The sequence below is a fragment of the Passer domesticus genome, chromosome 1 (assembly GCF_036417665.1).
Source record: "Passer domesticus isolate bPasDom1 chromosome 1, bPasDom1.hap1, whole genome shotgun sequence".
Taxonomy (NCBI): Eukaryota; Metazoa; Chordata; class Aves; order Passeriformes; family Passeridae; genus Passer; species Passer domesticus.
This window is the reverse complement of record NC_087474.1, coordinates 74,696,452-74,715,555: the sequence shown is the minus strand read 5'-3', so window position 1 is coordinate 74,715,555 and position 19,104 is coordinate 74,696,452. Positions and strand designations below refer to the sequence as shown.

At 38.3% G+C, this 19,104-nt stretch overlaps 1 long non-coding RNA gene across 1 annotated transcript; it reads left to right on the top strand.

Annotated features, from left to right (window-relative positions):
- The first annotated feature begins 1,622 nt into the window (after positions 1–1,622).
- LOC135288295 (uncharacterized) lies at positions 1,623–3,749 on the top strand. Its single transcript, XR_010351493.1, has 3 exons — positions 1,623–1,665; positions 2,117–2,321; positions 3,584–3,749. It is a non-coding gene; the product is annotated as an uncharacterized LOC135288295 (long non-coding RNA).
- The last annotated feature ends 15,355 nt before the right edge of the window (positions 3,750–19,104 follow it).

The following is a 19,104-nucleotide window of genomic DNA, read 5'->3' as shown; positions in this document are numbered from 1 at the left end:
AATCTCAGCTGTCACTGATCACACCCTAGCTTTCCCAAAATAAACTGTTCTAAAATTATTTTCTTTTTTTCTATCCCTCCCATCATTTTATGCTTAGGTATCAGGATTGTTTTTTCATCTAGGTACAGAAACTGAAAATAATACCTTTCCACCTTGCTGTACTCTTTTTCCTCTCCCTCAGCTTGATACGTGTAGATGCAGAGAGCACACTGTCCTTTTCCCTTTTACGCTCCTGGTCTGTGCTCACTTTACACAAAAGACTTTCCCCACCGACATCACCAAATACCTGAAAAAGAGAACAGACAAACCAACATATTATTACGGCAGCATTCAGTAAAATATCAGAGGGAACATAGATGACTTTGATTACCCTTCCCCACCCCTCTCTTCTTGCTTTCAAAATATCACAGCTTAGAAGCTTTTGTGTGTGTGAAATTTTATTCTGTCATACTAATAACCCAGCTTTGCAGAAGCCTACAGTTTAGCTTTCATGGTTCAGTTCCACTCCTGGGCTTATAACAATTTTTCTAACAGTTCTGCCAAAATATTATGAAGTAAAACTTACTGTAAATGTATTCACTAACACAGATAGAGCAGTGAGATTAACAATTTAAACACATGTGAAATGTGAATTCACCTAATTTTTCTCACTCTAAGTACTTTAGTAGAGAAGTGGAATGGGGATTTTTACACTCGTTGCTTTTCATAATTTCTTCTTATGATGTTCTTGACACATGCAGAAGATTTGAATGAATAAAGAATATACACTCAAAGAAGGAAATCATGGCCATGAGGAGGAGATGTTATAGGACTGAAAATTGGTTACAAAGCCAAGGCACTGCATCAGACTCAGCTCAGTTCATTAGTAGTTACCACATCACATGTCAGATCCTCAGCTTGTGTCATGTGGGTGGCATTTTGCACAAGAATGCCCTGACTCTAATTGTTTTCATGTTTTGGAGTGCCCATATAAGAGAAATTTTGCTCTGATGAATTTGAGCAGAAATCAGGTTTCAGATACTGAGAAGTAACTGAGCTCAGCTCTGTCTAGCTGCTGTTACTCAAATGTTAGCATGAAAAAGCAGGTTGAGCCAGTAATATAATAATACCTTAAAGCATTTTGCTATTCTCAATCCAGTTTAACACAGCTATAATAAATTTTCCAAACACAGGCAGGTGTAAGGGAATAATCTGTAATTTCTATTGTATTTTCTGTATATCCTTATTTTTTGTCTGTTGAAGCATTTTACAGTCTTTTTTGTATTTCTGGGTTTGATACACTGTGAAGGTAGGAAGTGCTGCTACCTCAGGAACAGAGGGAAACAGGCAACGTAGTAAATATGCTCCACCTCACATAAAAAGTTGAGACTAAATATTGGAGTGGTCTTGTGCATCCTACATCCTAGGAAAGTTTCTCTGTACCGGGATATTCTTTCTTCTCACCTAGACAGCACTTGCACAGAACAGCTGCTACTTTATTTTAAGGTTTGTTCTTTCAAACTAAGAGATAGTCCAGTCTTAGGTTGCCCAAAGCTGTTTCTCTCATGCCATAAACAATCATCAGGGCAGGTCACAAAGACATACAACACCATGGGAGGACTTCATAGCAACACTTTTGCATTATACGAAGTCAAGAAGACAGGAGACATAAAAGGGGCCTACAGTGTCAGTGAGCTAACAGAAACAGAAAGATTTTTCCAGTTGCAATAATCTGAGAAAAATATGTGGAAATATCATCAGTGTATACTTGGAGTTGCAATCCTAATTCCCCAGAAGTTGGAACTTCATTTTATAGAATCATTTTGTTAGATTTGGAAAAGACCTTGAAGATCATTTGGTACAGCTGTAAGCCTAATACTGCCAAGTCCACCACTAAACCATGTTCTCAAGTGCCACATCCTCATGTATTTTAAATGCCTCCAGGGACTTAAACATTTTTCTGGACAGCCTTTTCTAGTGCTTGAAAACCCTTCCAGAACTTTTTCTGAATATCCAATCAATTTCCTCTTGTCCTGTTGCTTGTTACCTGGCAGAAGAAACCAACCCCCACCTGGGCACAACCTTCTTTCAAGCAGCTGTAGTGTGATAAGATCACCCCTTTTCTCTTTTTCTCCAGGCTACACAACCCCAGCTCCCTCCTCTGCTCTTCATAAGACTTGCTTCTATGCAAGAAAAACAAGGATACAGGGGATATTCAGAGTTCACTGGAAAAGCTTTTCCTTTGGTGCTGCTTAACACATACCAAGAGCTCTTCCAAAACTGCTGGTTCACATACCCAGAGTGTCTGACTGAAGCAATAGGAACCCTTTGCTACAATTAAGGTGCTATCATTTACTTGTGAACTTTAAATTGAAGCTTGTATAGATATGTCAGATTTTTTAACTTGATCAGGTGTTGTGCAGAGTTATGTTCTTAAATTAAAGTCCAAGCTGTTGTTTCTGAGAGTGACTTAATAGCAGTAACCTTATGGTTAATCAACCATGTAGTAAAGTTCACTGTGCACTTACTGCAGTGTAATTATAAAGTGAGCAAAAATATAATTGATGCATTTTGTCAATCTGTGTAGCTGCAAGGTACTTTTTCAAAGGTTATTTTTTTATTCAGATAAAGTAAGTTAATGCTGTTTTGGCAATTATCCTTTGACTTTAGAGATTTTACTGCTGATTCAGGTAAAACTGTGATAGATGAATAAAGATTATAAGTGTTTAAAACTAAAAAACACCTTCTGCAACAATCAGTGGCTCTGCCTTTTCAGCATAAAACTGCTCTGAAAATCACTGAAAATATAGCAAATCTTGGTGTTTAAAGTTGGTTGAAACTGAAAGATGTATTTTTTAATACAAAATAACACTTCTAAAGTACTCCTTAATTGTCCTTACTGCTGTTTGTTATACAATACAGCTAGAGAGCTATGGCAGCATTTTTCCCTTGAGCATTGGCTCAGATTGAATGGGTGTGCTTGAACTTGCTTCCACTCCTTCTGCAACTGAGGGAAAGAGTTCTAACTCTTCAGGACCCCAAGAAAAAAAAAATTAAATTTCCATTAACACAATATATTTGTGTATGTGTTGATTAGGTAGGCAACCCTTGCGCCTCACCCCACATCCTCTGCAAGCAAAAAAGATGCCAGTATGATTTAAAATTGAATATTCATATATGGAACAAGGCTATAATGCTGTAGTTCTTGCATTTCAGTAATTTTTTGGTTCTCTGAAAGCCAGTGAGTCCTGCTAAAAATGTTCAGAAGTGGACGTGTCTCATTCCTTTCCTGGTCCTCCTATCAGCAGCATGGATAAGCAGGACATGGTCACTTGGAGGAAATCTTTTTCCACATGACTCTATGACTTTCTGGGGTACAGAGTACATAAAATCTGAGATTTGTAGAACACTAGGGAGGGTAGAAATGGCTACATGCTGCAAGGCTGCCTCCTGCTGCAAGGCTGCCTTCTGCATTTCCATCCTGTTGCAACATAGTCTTGACTGCAGCTGATAACAGATTCTCAGTTAATAGACACAGCTTCCATTTAAACCTATACCACAATTTACTGAAAAAAACACAAGGACCTAATCTTTTATTTCACAGGGAAAACAAGCTGAAACAGAAGATATGGAGAAATAACTTCTGCTCAGCTGAGACACACGCTCATCCACTTCATCTGCAGCGGAGGGATTGGCTTACCCGCCACAAGGGCAAGGAGAAACAGACTGGGTCCATTTCATGACAGGGTTTACATGTCACACGTGAGATGAGCTGGATCAATTTAAGAACAAAGCATACAAGCACAAGATTTCTCTAGGAAATCTCTTTTCCTTGTTCTCATCTTTTCAGTGGGATGAAAAGCACTGCCTGGACAACTAATTTCTTTCTTAAACTGATTACCCTTAATTAAATTATAACATTAAAGGAGAAATATATACTGGTAACAATAACTTAAAACAGTCTGGTTTACTTCTTATTTGAAGTGAAACTTGCTATACTGCCACAACCCTCAACAAAAAGGCTATAAGTTTGCAGGGTGTACTGAAGCAATTGCCTATGTCCTTGGGAGTATCCCTCAGCTGAGTTGGTAAAATGTATGATTCCCAACTTAACCTCAATGCATGTTGAGAGAGATCATGCTTCCACTGAATGCAGTTGCAAAGTATATTATGTTTTTAATGGGACAAGATTAAATCTCAGAATTAGGCAGGCAGCATGTGGTAAAGCCCATTCACCCCACAAGTATGTATGCATCTACATGCATTAATCACTCTTCTGTGGGACAAACCTTTCCTGTTAACCCCTGCTTTTATAGGGATTTCCTGGAAATCAGCTCATGCTTGGTTTGAACTGGCCATGTTTGTGGATGACTTGACATGAAGCTGCTGAAGCCAGCCAAAGTGGGTCAGTTTACACCAAGTAATTACCTTTGCCCAGCCTCTCCCCCAGCCAAAACATCCTCACCCACTGCCCACAGCCGACCCAGCTTACAGAAAAGCCAGAGCTGTGCTCTTCCCTCCCAGTGTCTAGTGAGATGAGGATGAAGTCACAAGGAAGAGCACCAACCTCAGGTACTGATCTGGAGCAATCCTCCCTCTTTGTCCCCTCCATAAACATTTAGTGACCACTGAAGTGAGACTCTTCATTAAAACAGCACATGGGGCTTTTGCAGTAAACTTTGCAAATTTGTTCCTTTAATAAAATTAGAGCCAGAAAAAGCTGCACTCACATCCATGTATAAACTGTGCTGGAGTCAACTGCCTGGCTTATGCACACACAGGGAAAAAAATAGCACCCCATATTCATAGCAACACTGTGTATAAAAAAAAGAACTTGTGGAATTAAGAATAAAACATGAGGCAATTTGTTGATTTGCCCAGGGAATATAAGAGAGCAACAAATGTGTAGATTATTCTAAGGTTGTTTTTTAGTGTCATTATTAGATCCAAGAACTGTATATAAAAGCATGCAGTCCTTCACATGCTAAAAGTATAGTTTGCTCAAACAATTGTAAAATATTCAGTATTCTTAAGATTAAATATCTGAATATTGCTTCTGAAGGAACAGCTGTCAGCTTAAATCTAAAGTCTAGTTTGTTTACTGGCTGTATTTTATATCTGTTAGAAAATGACACCAAATGGCAATAAAATTGTTGTAAGTATTCTACTGGGGACTATAAATGCCCTTTGGTTACAGTGTACATATCTTTATACATAATTCCAGTATATTTTCCCTAGAATTATGTTAAATATGTAAAAAGCCTTTTCTCATAAAGGTAAAAATGCTAGATGTTTCCAAGCTGTAATTTAGCATTAGTGTCAAGATTGCTTCAGAAAATAAGCTACGGTTACAGTTTCATTCTTTTTAAGTGTCACTCAGCATACCATATCTGATCTTGTATTCAAAATAAACTTATATGATTTTATTCACTTTTCCAGAAGTGCAGGAGGGTTTAGACATAATTTATAGCATATGGATTGATGTAAATAGCTTAAACTAAGTAATTGGCTAGTCACCTACGCTGTCTTATCCTATTACTGCTAGGTACTTTTCAAGTAATTAGGGAAAACAGGTCTCTTTTATCCAGTAAGTTTAAATTAGATGAATCCTTGACATTTGTGAAGGCTTATTTGATAGATAAAATCATACTAGACAAAAACTTTCCCTACAATGCTGAGGTTTACTAGGCCTATAATAAGAAACTGATTTTTTGTTGAGTTAAAGTGACTTATCTTTGCCCTTTTAATAAGAAATCAACTCCAGTCAGCAAAAGTCAAGATAAAAATCACCAAGTTGGTGTTATCACCACGTACACAGCAAACACGTACTGCTATCATTAACTTTTCTATGCACAGATTTCAAATATGTTTAAAATGTTTAAATTCAATAATTTCCTTTATATTACAATAACATCAGATTAATGAATACCGAAAAGCATGAAAAGTGATTTATTTTGGGAAGGTCATTCCTTGGTTACCCAACAGTTAAATTGGATTACTATAAAGGGAAAATATATTATAGGTAAAAAAGAAAATGGTTTTTATTGCATGTGAATTCTGTGAGTTTTACAATGCTTATGATAAAAAGACTGTACTTACAAGCTTAACCTCTATAATTTTTACATTGCACATTTAAAAAAAAATCTTTTTATTTAACATTTCTAGGGCAATTTATACATGTCACCTTGTACTTAATGTTCCTTTTAAAACTGTTAGTTTTATCTCATCCCTATGAAACCTATAAAACTACTTTTCATACCAGACGTGAAATTTCTCGTTATACCAGGAAATCTGAACCTCTAATGGCAATACCACACAAAAAGAAATAAGTACTTTAAAGAAGCTATTACTTAGAGGACATTTATTCCTAGCTAGTGTACTTCTGCACACAGCACTTACAAACTGGCTTTGCTTACTGGGAAAAAAAAAAGAAAAGAAAAGAAATGTCATTATTATTAAAGTGAGTTTTGGCTCCTTGGATAAAATTAGGTTCACATTGAAGTCATTTGATGAATTAGGGCTACAAAAAAAGAGTAGGATGTGGCTGTAAATATGAATTCCTAATGAACATCCAACAACTTCACAGCATGATTATGCAAAATTCCTCTTGTGCCTGTCAAAGAATATCTGCTGATACAGAAACATATCTGAAGTTAAAATCACCAAGATTTTAACACATGAATCTGAGGTAGAATTTGGCCTGGTGATTTCAATGCTGTTCTCATGTTCCTGTGTTTGGCAAGAGAAACACTGCCCCAGATATCACCAGCCTGCACACACCCTTAGTTAGCTGAATGCAAGATTCTACTGCTTATGCTGGTGGTGTTCTCTGAACAATGTCTATATTTTCACATACTATTTCAAATTTATTATAATTCCTGTGTTGTTTTCTGCCAGATCGCTCATTTCCTCCTATTAAACATATTGTTTTTGAAGAAGACCCACCAAAACCAGCAACCATCATGCTGTAAATGGCACAAAGCATTAAATATCTGATGGACAGGTCTTAGTCCCCAAATGCCTGAATCCATGAGGTTCCACTGTAGTATTTAGGAACAAGTGTTATGGCTCTTTCAGGTGTGATTCCTGAAACTTACAGAAATTAAAAGTCAGTCTTTTCATTTTGCTGTCTTCAGAGTTTCATAATAAAAGTGAACAAACAAACAAAACTTTACACTGAAATAATTACATTTTCACCTTTGGTATGTCACTGTAATAAAAAGGATTGCTTTACAGGAGGAAGGTACGTGTTACCAGTTCCTAGATGCTGTTGAATTACTCCTTGCATTCTGCAGTTGTACTAGAGCACCAGCCCATCCAGAAGAACAAAATAAGTGAAAATTTATTGTTTTCTTCCTTTGTGGACGCTGCAGACCAGGTAGGTGTATATACAAAGGTAGGGCACGTCACAATTGCCACAGCCCACCCCTTTTCTTACAGGTCATGTTCCTACAGTCCCAACACAACATTTCATACAAATATCTAGTCTCTGGTGAGGAGAAAGAGGTTTGCTGATCATGAAGAAAGAAGAAAGGCAGCTGTCATTTTTATGACAGAATGCCATAGAAAACTCCCTGTCTCCTATGACAGGGAGATAGAATAGATAACACTCTCTGCCTTCACCAATGTGGAAGAAAAGCCTTCCCTCCTTCATCATTGCTGGAAAAGTGAGGAGAGGAATTAAAAGCAAAATGCAAACTCTTGTTTCTTTTGGTGAGGTGTTGTACCCATTCCAAAATAAAACAGATAAGATTATGAAATTATATTGTGTAGGCAAACATAATTCCCCCTGGTAAAGGGAAATCTTATTTACACCAATGGGCGATCCAGAAAAATCTTTCAATTGAGTCACTGGGAGCAAAATTTATTTTACCTAACCCTAAGACAGACCAGGGTTAGGTAAACTAAATCACCTGAGCTTTAGAACTAACTCTAGATAGCCAAATTGAAAATGCTTCTACACAACAAATTGTCAAAAGAGGGAACAAACTGAAAAGATTATTCCAAGAAGCCCAGGTGCCTTTCATCTCCTACACTCTTAAAAATTATACCTAATATTGCAATGCACCCTTCAGCTTCAAAACAATTTTCTAGCCCCATTCAAGAACCCCTGCTTGTCTAGCTGCCACAAAGGGGAAAAAAAAATATTCCTGAGGAGTGACAACAGCAGCAAGTAGTAAAGCTCAGGTGTACTTTTCCCCATGGCAGCAAACTTCTCACTTGCCAGTGTATAGTTTTAAAATTCATTAAATATTCCTAATTTGGAACTGAAGAAGAAAGCCCTGACCTACAAAACACACAAATGTATAATTACATCTGTTATCAGCTAAATGTAAGATCTGTATATGGGCTTTACTGCAATTATTAGTTAAGCACATTTCTTACATGTAATTGCATTTAGATCTACACGTAAAAATGCTGTAAAGCACACACTGATCTCCTAAATTAGATGTGCAGCTTTCAAGACAATGAGGTAAGATTCAGTCATGGATTTTAGGGATAGGCTATGTTATGATCTGGTGTGGGAAACTGTGAAGAAGTGGCTTCAGCTATCCACATTATCCACTGCTTACTTTGTGGATGCTGGAAGCTTCTCAAAAGCTCACCTGGGAAGACAAAACTACATCGTATGAGAAAACATTTCTTCTCCCTCAGAAGTACAAAACAGATTAATGAACTGAAACAGTGCACTGGATTAAGATTGCCTCGGGTGTTCAAAGACCCTCCTTCCACTGCCTGGTAGAAGCTGAATCAAATCTCACCACTGAAAAGCTGAGAAGAACGTAACTGGAAAAAACTATTCTGCAAAAAGGCACATTTGTAACAGGCAGAATGTAGGAGTTGGGCTGCCTGGTTGACCTCCAACATGGAAAAGGTATTTTAGCAAAAGTCTAGGCAATTATTCACATGAGAAGTTTCTTCAACAGATTTGGGCACGGACCTGGATTTGCCAGTTTCTTTGTTCCAGTAATTGGGTTCTACTTCATGTAGGCCACATGCCTTCTCTTGTTTTCTTTGGCCAGCTTGAAGACTCCAGTGTCTTCACTCTGGTGAATCACAAGTTCCCCAGGCAGAAAATTATGTTTGAAATCCTTGAGGACAGTTTCCTTTAAATTAAATTTTCTTTAGAAAGCCAAGTAGGGCAAAGACATTAAGAAAAAAATCTTTAATGAAGAAAACAGCCTTGAACTATTAACCAAAGGAGCAGAAGCAATGTTTGCCTCATGCTGGAAAGATGTACTTGAACCTTCACCTTAGAAGTGTGCAGATGAAAACATTGTGTTTCATCATCACTTGTGCCAAGTTCTCTGTGATGATGCTCCCACTTCTTATCTGGGTAGGCAAGGTAATATTCTTTGACTCCACTTTCTCTTAAATGCCAATCTTTTTTTAAGAGTCTCTCAACACAAGACCAAAGGCAAAAAGGAAATGTTCTTCTTCAAAGCACTTAGAACAAAAATGGCAAAGCAATGAACAAAACGCAGCCCATGAAACAAGTAATGGGTGATACATCTCTTTAATAACATCCTGTATTGTATTTTAGTGCACAAGCTGCTGAAATGCTGACAACATCCAAGATTCAATCTAAAACATACAAGATGCCAGTAGGTAATCTGACTGTGCCTTAGCTCTGTGTATCTGAGTACAAACTAAGTGAATGACCGTACTCGTAGTAATAGCTGCCTTTTAAATGTGCACAGTTCCTACCTTGTATATTTTTATATATAATTCCTGTACAGAATGACTTTATGTAGTTCTAAGTGATATATATTTATAAATAATTTCTATGTGTGTAGTTTCAATGTATATCTTACATAATTGCCTTTAAATGGCTCTATAAACAATCCAAAATTGCTACTTTGCACTGAAAAAGCATTAACTCATTGATTATACACTTCTGCTTGGGAGCGAGGTCTTCCTACGGCTTTCAGTGTGTATTTCGGGCAGGGTCAGGCACGGCCTATTTTCCTCTTTTGACTGTGCCTAGCTGTGGAATGCACCCCCTTGCCTCCAAAACCTGGCAGTAAGGAGCCTGCTGAGACCTACCTCAATGATAGCCCCATCAGGCAGCCTGAGGAAGTGCCGGTAGAGCTCCTGGAAGCCGCTGAGGTGAACCGTGTAGACACAGACGTGAACAGTGGTGCTACCTTCCCAGCTGGCTGCAGCGTCAGGGATTTCATCCCGGTGCTGGAGGTCACGGCTGGAGACACCAGGCTGGCTGGCGTGGTCCTTCCAGATGTAATCAGACACTGCCACCTAGTGAAAGACAGCCCCCCCCGCCCCCCGGACACGCACACACACAGAGGCCCCCCACCCCCCACCAAAGGAACATATTTAATTAACTTCTGGCAAGAGCTTAACCGATTTAAAATGATTTTACAATAAATCTGCAAAGCCTGTACCATATGCAGTGCTTGCACGCAGTTCTCTACTGCATATTTTTTTATGACATAGATCTAAATAGAGGAGATAGACAAATCCCCAGTGTATATTCTATAAAGTTAATTCTGCACAGATGAAGCTGTAATTGACTCCCGTATTAACCAAAAGTAGGGAGATCAAGCAGGGTAGGTTAAACAATAAAATGGCAATGCTGATTAAAAAAAAAAAAAAAACCTTCCCAAGAATTTTGTGAGCGAGTATTTGTATTTCTCTCTCTTTGAGAAGCCTTTGCTCCTGTACCCACAAGCACTTTTTAGTCTCTGATCTCTGTATTATATTAAAATAACCTTGTGCTGCTAACTGAATTGCAGATGAGGCAGAGTAAATTAGGTGTATTTTAGGGCATTGTGTAAAGCTAGTTTATTAACAGTTACCTAGCTTCCTAGTTTGCTCTAAACATGTTTGCTTTGGTAGGCTTTGTATCTCCCTACATCAATCAGAATTTCCATTTAGCTTTTTTCATGTAAATTCTTTTCACAGGCTAAGCAGAATTCAAGACCTCTGACGGATCATGGCACAAGGCTTAAGCACCCCTTTATCCTTAACTAGAAAGGAGGATGAGAAGCATTTTTTTTGTACTTCCCCTGAAGTGCAAACACAAGCTTTTTAACCCTCACTTTTGCAAGACCTTTTCGTTGTTCATTTTCTCCCATGAGATTCTACTCCTGTTTGTGGAAGGAGGGATTGGTGATATTGCTACGTCCTTACAATACATCAGCATGTTCTTCCCTAACATTTCTATTTAATGTAGACAAAATACCACTTTTGCTGGCCTAGCACGTGCTTTTTCTTTCAAGAATGTGTATTACACTAGCAGAAATTATTGGAACTTACTCACAAAGCTAGCTAAAGAAAAGCTCTCATTTAAGATAGGTGCATCAAAACCTTCTTCTGCTTTTAGTTTTTGTTGAAATGAAGAGGTCAAGTTCTTACGAGACCACAAAAACCAGATACAAATTTTTCCCCTCACTTGGGAAAAGTTAGATTTAGCTCAGTTTGCTTGTGTTCCAGTTCACATTTCCTCAGCTGTTCTTACGCATTACGAGGAATCCCATAACTAGCACAGTGTGCCAATGCCACGATCCTGACGTGCTTGCTGTTATTATGGGACACTGCCTTAGGAGAGGATTTGTTTTAGGTGAATTAAGAAAGCAAGAACACATATAGAATATTATCTCCAACTCTTTTCCAGGAATGACAGAACAATAGGATACTTCATTTTAGCTCCAGCTTCCATTTCTATCAGTCCTAATAATTTTTTTTACATTTTAAAAAAAGGAAAGGTCATCTGAAATTTAAGGTAAAATAAGGACAGTCTGAATTTTCCACACCAAATTCTCTGGGGTTCAAAGGCTTTCATTCAGGACAGCATATTAGGAACATACAGCAGCCATAAGGACAGGACAAGGCCTGTATTTTCTTCTGTCTAGCAAACAAGACATATCCCTGCATTACACAGCGCTCCATTGGCCAGAGGTTTCATGAAAGCAGGAAAGCAACTCCCACTGGTGCAGTGTGAGCACAGAGGAGCAGCTGCAAGAGCTGCCACACCACAGCCCCTGCAGTGGTTACCCTCCTCTCTCATCCTGGTGTCTCACTACCAGAACTTCTAACCTATCCAATTCAAGAGCACCAAGGCTTCCCTGGCCTCGTGTCTCCTCCCTGATCTGTGGCTTCAGGTAAGATAAATGGTTGAGACGCCCAGCTCAGAACCTCAGTCTACAGGAAAGACAGCAAACAGGATGATTTCTGTCTCAATCCTCCTTTTATGGTAGATGCATTTTTCCCTGCATTGCTAGCTGCCTTTCTTCAAAATTTTCTTCCCTCCTGAATCAGTCCCATGCTTTCCTCTGCTTCTTGTCTGACCTTCATCTTATCTGAATTTCACTGAATCTGCTTGTTCTTCTCTTGTGTTTGTCCCTATCAACTAGCAGAGGGCTTATTTACTGTGTGTTTTGCAAGCCATGAATATGGACACCACATCCTTCTTTTCAGGTCTGTTTGACCTGTTTGAGCTGTGAGCTCTGGGGCCAAAAATATGCATTCTGTACTTGTCCAGCACATGGAAGAGCATGGACCTTCCACTACTTTCACACAAATAAATTACCACCTATTTTTTTAATCAGTGCCAGATCTGAGTGTAATTTACAACATGCAATTACTGTGAGGAAGCTATGTTACTCAAAGCCATGTCACTCAAACCTTTGTGCCTGAGCAAACCTTCACCTTGCCAGGGGCAAAGACCTTCTTTGGAAGTTCTTGACTCTGGGTGCCATTCCTGGGACACCATATCCATATGGGACCAGGTATGGCATCAGGAGTCTTTGTCTTCCTCCCCGAGAGCAGACAGTTCTGCAGGACAGTGGGAGTAAACAAACCCATCTGATTTGTTGTCACATTTCAAGATCTGGTGAACTCCCTCTGAGGACATTGGTGTGACTAGCCAAAAGAACATGAGAACATGATGATATTGTTCTGCATGTCCTCTTTCCATCCCCCCTGCCCCACCCCCCTCCCCCCCAAAAAATAAAAAATAAACAAAAGCACAGACTGATCATCTGACTACTGAAAGAGAAAAGGCACTGCCAGAACTGATGGTGCTGTGGTGAGTTGCATAGCCTTAGTCTGGGAAGAAAGGAAGGAAAGAGAATCCTTCGCTGCGTCACTCATTAACTCTTCCTCAAAGACACCTGGTAGTGTGAGCTTGCCTGAAGGCACTCTTCAATATGTGGAAGGATATAACATTTGAATACCACTTCCAGGAAGGGGGGAGCAGCTCTGTTGATGGCTGTGGATTTAAAGACCCCACTGCAGAAGGACCTTTCCATTCCCTCCTTGCTAGCACCATCTGAAAATATTTGGCAGACAGATGTCCACTGTCTTGAAACTCTCAAAACACATTTCTGTGAAGTGATAGGTCACTAGAGAGCTGCTGTGGCCTACATAACCTGAAGTAAGCTCCAAAAGTAAACTGTACTGTCATCTGAAATTTCTGTCATTAAGTTAATCAAAAATGTCCATTCATTTCTACAGGAATACAATCTGAGTTAATAAATCCACCGAGACAGGCTAGTCAAGAGACTATGCATATAGGACATGTCAGGGAAGCTGAAGTTAGCAATGATCTAGATTCACAAGGGCTGACAAGAAACCACAAAATGCCAGAGCAATGTACAGTAATCCTTAAATGAAATTCATCTTTCAGCAGAAAAACACATTAAGGATGGTAATTCAATGATAAAAGAGGCAGGCCAGAACAGGTTCAAATGCTGAATATTTCACAACATAACTTAATTAAAGCGGGACTGTGAGGCTGTTAATCGCTTTATAATAGTTCAGCTTGAAATGAGGTCTGATGTGTGTGCCCTTATAGTTTATTTGTTTATATTATTATAATCATAAAATGTTATGTCGACCTAATGCAAATGTACAGTTTTCACTGGCCTTTATTATGTTGGCAGTTTTTTCTCCTTTTGGTCCTCCTATTTTTGTTCAAGTATGAGAAGGGAAGAACTGGGAGGAAGGGTCATGAATTTAGGTCAGATCAGATGATTCAGTAAGTCTCATGTGGGTTTAAGTCTTATTAATAATTTTAATACATTCTTCCTTGACAACAATTATTTCAATCACTGCTCCTTTAGCGTACACTGTGACGTAAAAATACAGGTTTCTAAGAGAGTGGAACACGTTTCTCCTACAAAAAAAGGCAAATTATACCAACCCTTTGGAAATTACAGTGCATAACCTAGAAAAAAGACAAAAATACATTTGTAAGTACAAATACAAATGTATTTTGTTGTATAAATATATTATGCCACAACAAGTATACGTTATTGAAGTACAATACATGTTAAACACAAATATGTTTTGATAAATGTATATTTATGAATATATTACACAACTGAGGCACAGGCAATTAATATTACCACTATTTCCTAGGTCAGGGTACAGAAAATGCCATGCTAGTGTGTAAAGGTACTATGATGTTTTCTATTGTTTGACAGCTTTTGTGAAAGAAGAATGGAAAGATGATATCCTCAGATTTGCAGAGCTGCAGTGAGAATGAGAGGAAGACTGACTTCTAGTGTCTTAAAAAAAAGACATCAGCATGAAAAAAGCTCTTTTAAAAAGTTGAGAAATATACACGTGTGTCCAAACACTTGATTATGATTAGTATTGATTCTTAACTGTTTGCAGCAGCATTATTATTAGCAATGTCATGTGAATCAATTCCAGGTTCATGCATTGCAAAATGTATAAAAAAACTGTTTGAAAACCGCATTTAAAGAAAATGCATAAAATTAGTAAAATGGACCAAATCAACCAATTTAAAATGGGTGGAACTGAATGCTGGTTATGACAAATAATTAGCAAAAGTTACAAGCTGTTAACTTTAGTCAAAAGGGCAAAAAAGTGTTAAAATGATAGGGGGAAAAAAAAAAGACATCAAAAGTCGAGAGTGCTGTATTTACTTCAAGTAACTTTCATAAACATGGTAAATGCATTTTCTGTGGTAAGAGTTGTAAATATGGGAATTACTGTCCTGGAGGCAATCGTTGTTAAACCAGCGTAGCTTTACAATTAAAAAGAACAAAAGCCAGCTAGTGCTAACCTCTGAGGGAAGCACAGCACCCCTTAAGCATTACAAACCCCATTTCTGACAAACTGTTGCTAAAAAACCTTGCCAGCAACTCTGGTAAAAGAAGAATTTACATGGAAATATCTAAAAAGATCCTTCCTGTCTGTGTCAAAGGCACCTTGGTGGTGTCCAGGTTCCAGTGAGGCTCTCACTGCACCTCGGTTGGAATCAGATGTGACAGTGAGGAAAGTTTCCAAGCCACTGAAAGGAAGGATGGGGCACTTTACAAATTGTGAAAATCAACTCAATTTGAATAAATCGTGAAATCAGAGAAACGGCAAACAAAGACACAAACAAGAAAAGCTATTAGGATTGCCAAAAATCATACCACCACGAGAAAGCCACACCAAGGCCCTCATGTTTAACCCTTACGCGCACGAAGCGCTCACACACATTTATGCGAGTGCAGCGTGCTTTGGTGGGGCGGCAGCGTCTGCTCTTGTTCCTGGAGCAATAATGAGGCATGTGAGTGTCTCATGTTAGCAAAGGCCTTTGTGGCCTCCTGGTAACTCTGCTGAGAGACACCTTGTTTCTAGATCGTCCTATTTATCAACATAATGGACCAGCATAAGGGACCAGCAGTATCCAGGAATTGTTTGTTTCAGTCAAATTATGAATGCCTGAAGCATTGTTGTTACAGTCTTCCCTGATTTATTTAACAAACAGACATGGACAGACTAAATGGTGAAAAAAAGGCATATACAGAAAATAACCTCTTTGTAAACGACTAAGGAGAAATCCCAGAATAGATTTATGGAAAGCTGCTTAGCACCATAGCACTAGGAAACAGCAGCAGGTCTTTTTGTTTCTGATTTGCAATAGCATCCTATTTATGGATATGTCCAGTGAATAGCAATGCAGATCTTTTCTAGGGAATGATTTTCATCTCCTGCATTCAGATATTACAAAGTGCAGCCACATATTCTTTAGCTACACTGCACACGCTGCTTGTGTAGTCTGCTGCTCACCATCCCATTTTTTCAGATCTAAATCTTTTGTGGTTTTAAGTGTCCACATTTCAGTCACCATTAAAAAAAATGTAGAAATACTCTCTCCCAAACAATAATAAATCTGGGGGAAAAAAGTCAGCTCAAGAATTAATTAAACGAAAACTGATATTCAATGCAGCAAAAACCTTAGTGAGTAAAAATTAAAGGCCACAGCTTTCTTGCATTTCCTTGTGCATAGCAGCGTCTTTGTCCATTGATTTGCCCTAAGGAAAGGAGATAAAATGCATTCCCTTCCTACTCCCAAGAATCCTGCTATATTCCAAGCCCAGAGTGGGTTTGGTTCAGACGGGCAAGAGAAATCTCTCTCCATGCCTCATTTCCCAAATTTTACAAGGGATGCTGGAATCAGTTACTTAAGAAAGCATCTTCAGTAACTTCAGACAGACAGGATTTTATATACAAAAGTGTTTAGGAAAAGTTATTTTCCCTATGGAAGTCAGGATTTTAATGCATACAAGGGCATATCTGTGTAAATAAGAGTGTCTGCTATTCATTATCTGCTCATCAACATTTGTTATTCATTACTCATGTGTTTACAAATGTAATGCAGTCAGAAAGCAGAAATAATACTATATGACTTTGGTGACCAAAAATACACCAGAAACAACAAATCGTAAATAGATCCATGGTGCAGTTCATCTTATGGGATAAAGTTTGCCCACAGAAGTCATTCTGTGAAAAATTTGTGAAAATAACCCTGACAGATCTGTAAGTAACAATGCAGTTGAAAACTAATATGTAAACAGAAAACAAAGAAGTTAAGTTTGTCAATTAAATTATTGGCAATGAGCATTTTATTTTTATTGTTCGGAACTGATTAAATGCAGAGAAAAGATAGTTAAAAGAAACAAGTCCATGTTCACAGATTTCATTCAATTTGTCCAAGGCCTTGTGCATTCAAAATGTGTGTCTGGGAATGTGACAGGCTTTTATTCACCTGTGACTCGCATCAGATTGACAGATCTTTTCCTGGCAGCTAAATAACATTTTTAAACCTGTATCATTACATGGACTGAGAACTTAAAATTAAAATACATTGGACTAATGGCTTCTAGTTGCATCTTCTTCAGCTTCAGAAAATTTCCTCCGTACAGGCAGTGGCATAATGTATCCTTGTGCTAGTGGGTGCTCTTGTGGAAGGTGCCTTTTGAGTTTTCATTTATATTTTCATTTTTTTTAATTCAAACAATAGCAAAATTGCTGTAAAGTTTTACTAAGTACAAAAATGTTCCAAATTTGCCTGTTTAGATCCAGCTTTCTTTGGAAGCAGATGGAAGGAGGCTAGGAGAATGAAAGTGAAACAGAAAAGCAAATTTAAACACTTTTAGTAAAACATATATGAACATCTCTGAAGGGTGGTTGTCCTCTTTTAGAAATACTGTAATTTTGCTCTGATCTTTCAGTAACCCTAATAAGAACACTGGCTGCTCCAGCACAGATGTTAATTATTAGCAAACATTTACCACAGAAGTATCTAGAATCTCTCACTCACACTGCAGCCCCATTGCTTCAGCACTGTAGGGACAGGTAGAAATGGGCTGCTTGCAGAACAAGGAGTTAGCAGCCTGTGTTGAGATCAGAAGACATTTATGTGGCTACTTGCTTTAACTGTCCATAAATTATCTCATCTGATTTTCCAGATAATCACCAGCCATCAGATGATTTCTTGCAGACATCACTGCAGAAATAGGCCACGGAGGAAGAACTGAAAAAAAGGTTTCACAAACACCTCCCTGGCAAGGTGTTTGTGAAAGAGTAGTGGAAGGGCCTGACATATTTTTGTAAGCTGTGATGCTAAAGTAAATGCTGGTTTCATTACGGAAAAGAAGGGAAGGAAGAAAATTAAGATGGCAGAGGTTTGGGTATTCCTTTGTGGTTAAGATTGACACTCACCGTTCTCATGTCATCCCCTCTGCCTTCTTCACTCCAAGGATGTTTTTTCTGCCTCCATAGGGCCAGCATCCCAATTGCAAACTCATCAGAAACTAAACCCAAAGTGCCTCAATTGGTAATGTATTTCCTTCTCAGTTTACTCCTTTTTCCTATGCCAGGGTTTTGTTTTTGACTCTTGCAAACAGTTTAACCATGCCTGGAATTGATGCTTCTCTAGAAATCTAGGAATGGAAATCCACTGTAGCAAGTAGAGACAAAGAGTTAAAGATTCAGGGAAATTTGCATGAGCCTTCAACAGCGTATGCAAACCGGTTGGGTCTGCCACACTTGCAAAAGTAACTTGCACCATCAGGCTGTCTCCCAAAGCTCTCTGAGTGCACCAAGATGTCTCAGCAATGTCTTCTTCCCTGCTTCTGTTAAGAAGCCAGATAGCAAGAATTCTTCTCACAATAATATTTTCCACTTGTATCACACTATTGCAAAAACAGCCCTTTTGTGGTATTTCAGTAGTTTTATCTTCACTTCAAGCAGGAACCACGAAATGTACAAAAAAAAAATTTACAAACAAAGCAAAAATGACTGCTAGGAACCCTAAGAAATGGTTTGTGGTCCAGCATAAAGTTCTGTGCAAAGGTGTTGCATGATTTTATGCATGCAAGAAAGATTCTGCTCACATTTTATTTTATCTTAACTAGTCTAGTTTTTCTGAATTAGAAGTTGCTGTCTGAGATATCCAAAAACAATTGTATTGTATTACTGAATTTTATGTGCTTGGTTTGTAGAAAAATGGTTTAGTCTACTGTGACCAATTGCCTATTATAATAAAGCTTCTTATTAATGGAGTATACTCTTATATCCTTATTTTTTCCTTCTCGGAAGATAGCAGAGTTCAGCATCCGATAAACATGTAAATTGCATTTTTCTTTTCACACAGGACAGATTTCAACTTCTGAACCAGCAGTCAACAAAGATTCCCCCAGCCGCTAGGAAAAAAAAGTAAGTATTTGTGAAGAAAGGCATAATAAGATCAGAGGGAAGCCTGTCATAAAAATGCACATTGCATAATACATGATGGATCAGTTCTATTATTTAACTTTTGCATAGATATAACAATACAGAGATATGCTAACCATCATAGTC